Source organism: Ornithorhynchus anatinus, chromosome X5 (assembly GCF_004115215.2).
Source record: "Ornithorhynchus anatinus isolate Pmale09 chromosome X5, mOrnAna1.pri.v4, whole genome shotgun sequence".
Taxonomy (NCBI): domain Eukaryota; kingdom Metazoa; phylum Chordata; class Mammalia; order Monotremata; family Ornithorhynchidae; genus Ornithorhynchus; species Ornithorhynchus anatinus.
The window spans coordinates 68440883-68446072 of record NC_041753.1 but is presented as its reverse complement, the minus strand read 5'-3'; the positions used below and the strand labels follow the sequence as shown (position 1 = coordinate 68446072).

Here is a 5190-nt window from a genome sequence, read left to right as displayed (position 1 = left end):
CCGATGGCTCCCATCGTCTCTAAGAAGTTAAACCCCCTCCCTTAGGAAGGCAGGGCAAGCACCGGCTAGAGGAGAGAGAGAACCCGGGCCTGGGAGTCAGAGGTCGTGGGTTCTAATCCCGGCCCTGCCACGCGTCTGCTGTGTGACCCTGGGCGAGTGGCTTCGCTTCTCTGGGCCTCCGTTGCCTCATCTGGAAGATGGGGATTTAAGACTGTGAGCCCCACGTGGGACAGGGACCGTGTCCGACCCGGATCACTTCGCGTCTGCCCCAGCGCCCAGAACAGTGCTTGGCACGTAGTAAGCGCTTAAGAAACACCACGATTATTGCTGTCATTATTAAGGAGCCGGCCTTTAACGTCCCTCCCTCGGACCGTAAGCTCGTTTCGTGTCCACCAACTCTGTTATATCGTTGTATTGGACTCCCCCAGGAGCTCGTCTCAGGGCTCCGCACACAGTAAGCACTCGCTAAACCCCACCGGTGGATGGATTGATTGATCGGTCGACCGTTCAACCGGAAAGGATGATTGAGCGGTAGCGTTGGCGGTTGTGACTTTGGAGACCGTGAAATTACCCGTCTTGGATTCGACGTCGACGTTCAAGGGAACGCGGTAATCCGCTGATGTTTTCCAGCGGGAGGCCTCCTCCGTCAAGGTGACAGCCTCCTCTTGGATGAATTATTCTTTCTGTATTTAGAACGCATACAATTGTTTTTAGTGATTTATCCTTCCGGACCAATCTCGTTAGTAAACCTCAATTAGGAAATGAACCAGGTTCATGTGCAGAATTAAAGGAGGGTAAATGTTGAAGAGTTAGGTGCTTGGAGATGGCTATTAATCTTCTCCGGCCTCCTGGACGCCATTTAGTGCCCTGCAGTAGAAATGTCTTCTATCTTTCAATTCCTTCTGGTTTTCTGTGCGGTTCTCCTGTTGGAGTCACCCAAGCATCTAGTCCGGCGCTCCGCACACGGTAAGTGCTCACTGATGATAATCGGGGTATTTGTCAGGAGCTTACTGTGAGCCAGGCACTGTGCTAAACTCTCGGATAGATACAAGCTAATCAGGTTGGACAGAGCGCGTGTCCCACGTGGGGCTCGCGGTCTTAATCGCCGTTTTGCAGGCAAGGGAGCTGAAGCCCGGAGAAGTGAAGCGACTCGCCCAAGGTCACACAGCAGACGAGTGGCAGAGCCGGGATTAGAACCCAGGTCCTCTCGCTCCCGGGCCCCTGCACGGTCCACTAGGCCACGCTACCTAAGATGGGTTGACTGATTGATTCCGGGTGCCGTATCTCAAGGATAGAATAGCGGAGCCCAAGCAGAATTGACCGTAAGCTCTTCCTTCTAGCCTGGAAGCTCCTTGTGGGAAGGGGATGTGTCTACGAACCCTGATGTACTGGGGGTCGGTCCAGTGCTCTGCGCGTAGTACACGCTCAATAAATAGCATCGGTCGATCGACGGATTGAAGGAGGGATTCTGGGGAAGACCGATTGTCCCACTCTTGGCCCGTTAGCCTACACAGAGTGTCCGCACTCAGCTTGGAGGTTGGGGGCGAGGGAGGTGAGATTCGAGGGGTGAGTCGGGATACAAAGGGGACTCGGACCCAAATCCACTTAGCACCTAGCAGTTAGGGAAGGATGGTCATAATAATCGTTGCGGTATTTGTTGAGCGCTTACTATGTGCCAGCCACTGTACTAAGCGCTGGGGTGGCACAAGCAAATCGGATTGGACGCGGCCCCCGTCCCGCCTGGGGCTCACGGTCTCAATCCCCATTTGACGGACGAGGTAACCGAGGCCCAGAGAAGTGAAGGAACTTGCCCAAGGTCACACGGCAGACGAGGGGCGGGGCCGGGATGAGAACCCACGACCTTCTGACTCCCGGGCCCGGGCTCTCTCCACGAGGCCGTGCTGCTTCCCATCGTTTCTCTGCGCCTCAGTTTCCTCAACTGGGAAACGGGGATTGAATCCCTCTATGCTCCCGCCTACTTGGACCGTGAGCCCTAATTGCCCCGTGGCTACCCTAGTGCTCGGGACGGCGTTGGACGCATAGTAAGCGCTCAACAAATACCCTAAAGTAAAATTTGCTCCGCCTCAATTCTAAGGAATCTGGAGACACAGAGCTCCTGTTAAAGTTTAAAAGGTCAGCCAACTGAAAAGAAAATGCAGGAAGCGCTATTTATAGCCTGTTACATTTCCATCTTGCTGTGCTGGGGTCACTCATTCTTAAAACGCCTCCCGAGAAACAGAAATGAAAGAACGCAGCCTAATCGGGGATGCTAAAGGGAATCCTGCAGCGGGAAAGCGAAGCTTAGAGGAAAGATGAACGAAGAAATGCCGAAGCGGGACTACGTTTTATTTACAGAAGAGTTACCGAGAAGTTTACCGGTGACCGCGTGGAAAAGAAGCAGGCCCGTAACAGGGTTTCTGGCCTGCTCCTCTCCTGACCGACAAGCTTCCCTCATGTCAAGAAGCAGCATTATTTTTCCATGTCGTGGCTGGCCATTCCCTTTTCAGAAGGCAGCCAAAAGAACACTTAGGAAAATCCTGTTAATGGGGCCCAACCTGAAGAAAACAAGTCGCCAGAGAACCATATATGTCAAAGTTGAAGTGGCCAGCAGGCAATTCACTGCGTCTCCCTAAGAGTTAGGCTAATTTGCACCGTTTCAACGTTTTCCCTATAAGGGCCTCAGAGTCCTTTCCGCCTTATTAGCCAATTTGTCCTCGGCTCACCCCTCAAGAGACGTTCGCTGAGATGAACTCTGTTCGTCGGTGGAGAAACGAAGCGGGGCCGGGTTGAATGAGTTAAGTGAATATCCGCGATGCCCTACTCGCCGCCGCCCTTTCTTCGGCACCCTTCGGGACCCAACGGCTGAACGAACGGTCGCGTGTGCAGGAGTGTATGTGAATAATATCTAAATAAATAAGAACGTGCAGAAGGATGGGCTTCAAACGCGTAAGTGCCAAGGGTTGGGTTTGCCAGACGGGGATGTGGCGATTCATTGGGGAGGACTTCCCGGAGGAGGTGGCTTTCGGGGAGGGATTTGAGGATGGGGCGGGCTGGGATCTGGTGGGTTTTTGTGGGACAGGGCGTTCCGGGCCGGGGGGGGCCGCGTGATTGAGGAGTGAGAGGCGGCCTTTGGACGGGGATAGTCTCTGTTGCCGAATCGTCCATTCCAAGCGCTTAGTACGGTGCTCTGCACATAGCAAGCACTCAATAAATACGACCGAATGAATGAAAGTCAAGAGAAACAGCCCGGCTTCGGGAAAACGGTTCTCATTCCGGCTCTGCCGTTTGCCCGCTGTGCGACTCTGGGAAAGTCCTTTAACTTCTCTGGGCGTCAGTTTCCTCATCTGTAAAATGGGGATTCAATACCTGTAATCTCTCCCCTTCATACTGCGAGCCCCATGTGTTCAACCTGAGAAACCTGCCTCTGTCCCTGCACTAGGTACAATCCTTGGCACATAGTAAGCGCTTCACGACTACTACAGTTATTATTCGGAGCGAGGTGATCATCATCGTCACCATCATCGTAACTGTGGAATTTGTCAGGCACTTACTGCGTGCCAGGCACCGTACGAAGGACTGGGGTAGATATAAGGTAATCGGATTGGACCCGGTCCCCGTCCCACGTGGGGCTCACGGTCTCGATCCCCATTTTCCAGACGAGGGAACTGAGGCCCAGAGAAGTGAAGCGACTTGCCCGAGGTCACACGGCAGACGCGCGCGGGGCCGGGATGAGAAGCCAGGTCCTTCCGGCTCCCGGGCCTGTGCTCTACCCACTAGGCCACGCTGCTTCTCTATAGTTGAGAGGTATGTCTGGGAGGAGCGAAGAGTATAAACTGGGGAGTAGCGGGATGTGAGCTGGTGGAGAGCATTGAATAATAATAATGACGATAATAATAATAATATTCGGTAAGCGCTACCATGTGCCAAGCCCCGTCCTAAGTGCTGGGATAGAAAGAAGACATTCAGGTTGGACACAGTCCCCGTCCCACGTGGGGCTCACGGTCTAAGTGGAAGGAGAAGGATTTAATCCCCGTGGTACAGAGGAGGAAACCGAGGCCCAGAGAAGTTTGCTTGTATCGATCCCAGGGTTTAATACGGCGCCCGGCACCTAGTGAGCGCTTAATAAATCCCACCGTTACGAATTAAGGGGCGGGGGGGGGCGTTCAGGAGGGCTTCGAAGAAGACGGGGCGAGCTGGGGTCTGGCGGATCTGTTAGCCGTAGGAGGCGGGACACGAGCATGGGCTCAGAGGCAAGGGGGACAAGAACTCAAGTAGCTGTGAAGAGCAGCATGGCCTAGTGGAAAGAGCCCGGGCCAGGGAGTCAAAGGACCTGGCTTCTAATCCCGGCTCCGCCGCGTGTCTGCTGTGTGACCTCGGGCAAAGTCACGTCACTTCTCTGGGCCCCAGTTCCCCCATCTGGAAAATGGGGATCGAGACCGTGAGCCCCACGTGGGACGGGGACCGGGTCCGACCCGATTTGCTCGGATCCACTCCGGCGCTTAGTACAGCGCCTGGCCCACGGTAAGCGCTTAACGAATGCCACAATTATTCTCTGTGCCTCAGTTCCTTGACCATAAAATGGGGATTAACTACCTGATCTCCTTCCTACTATGACTCCTCCACCTTCTCTGACTCCCAAGCCCGAGCCCTTGCCACTAGGCCACGGAACACTAATAATATTCGTTAAGCGCCGTTCTAAGCGCTGGGGTAGATACAAGGTAATCGGGATGGACGCTGTCCCTGTCCCACAAGGGGACTCATAGCTTCACGCTTACCCCTCCTTCACTCGAATAGCCTCATCTCGTCAAAGTCACCGGAGGAATGAAATAATAATGATTATTATGGCGCTTGTTAAGCGCTCGCTATGTGCCGAACAGTCTTCTAAGCGCCGGGGTAGGTGCAGTTTAATCAGGTTGGACACGGTCCTTGTCCCAAATGGTAGCTATAGAGCGATCAGGTTGTCCCAGGTGGGGGCTCATAGTCTGAATCCCCGTTTTCCAGGTGAGGTAACTGAGGCACAGAGACGTGAAGCGGCTCGCCCGAGGTCACGCAGCAGACGAGTGGCGGAGCCGGAATTAGAACCCACATCCTCTGACTCCCAAACCGGGGCTCTTCCCACTAAACCACGCTGCCTCTGTTGACTTGGCCGCCTATTTAGTTGGTCAGTCGATCAATCGGTGGTATTTATTG

The 5190-nt window shown here is 54.1% G+C and overlaps 1 long non-coding RNA gene across 1 annotated transcript; it reads left to right on the top strand.

Moving 5' to 3' along the window:
* Window positions 1-427: 427 nt before the first annotated feature.
* Window positions 428-2932, top strand: LOC114807908. Its single transcript, XR_003755919.1, has 2 exons — window positions 428-966; window positions 2240-2932. It is a non-coding gene; the product is annotated as an uncharacterized LOC114807908 (long non-coding RNA).
* The last annotated feature ends 2258 nt before the right edge of the window (window positions 2933-5190 follow it).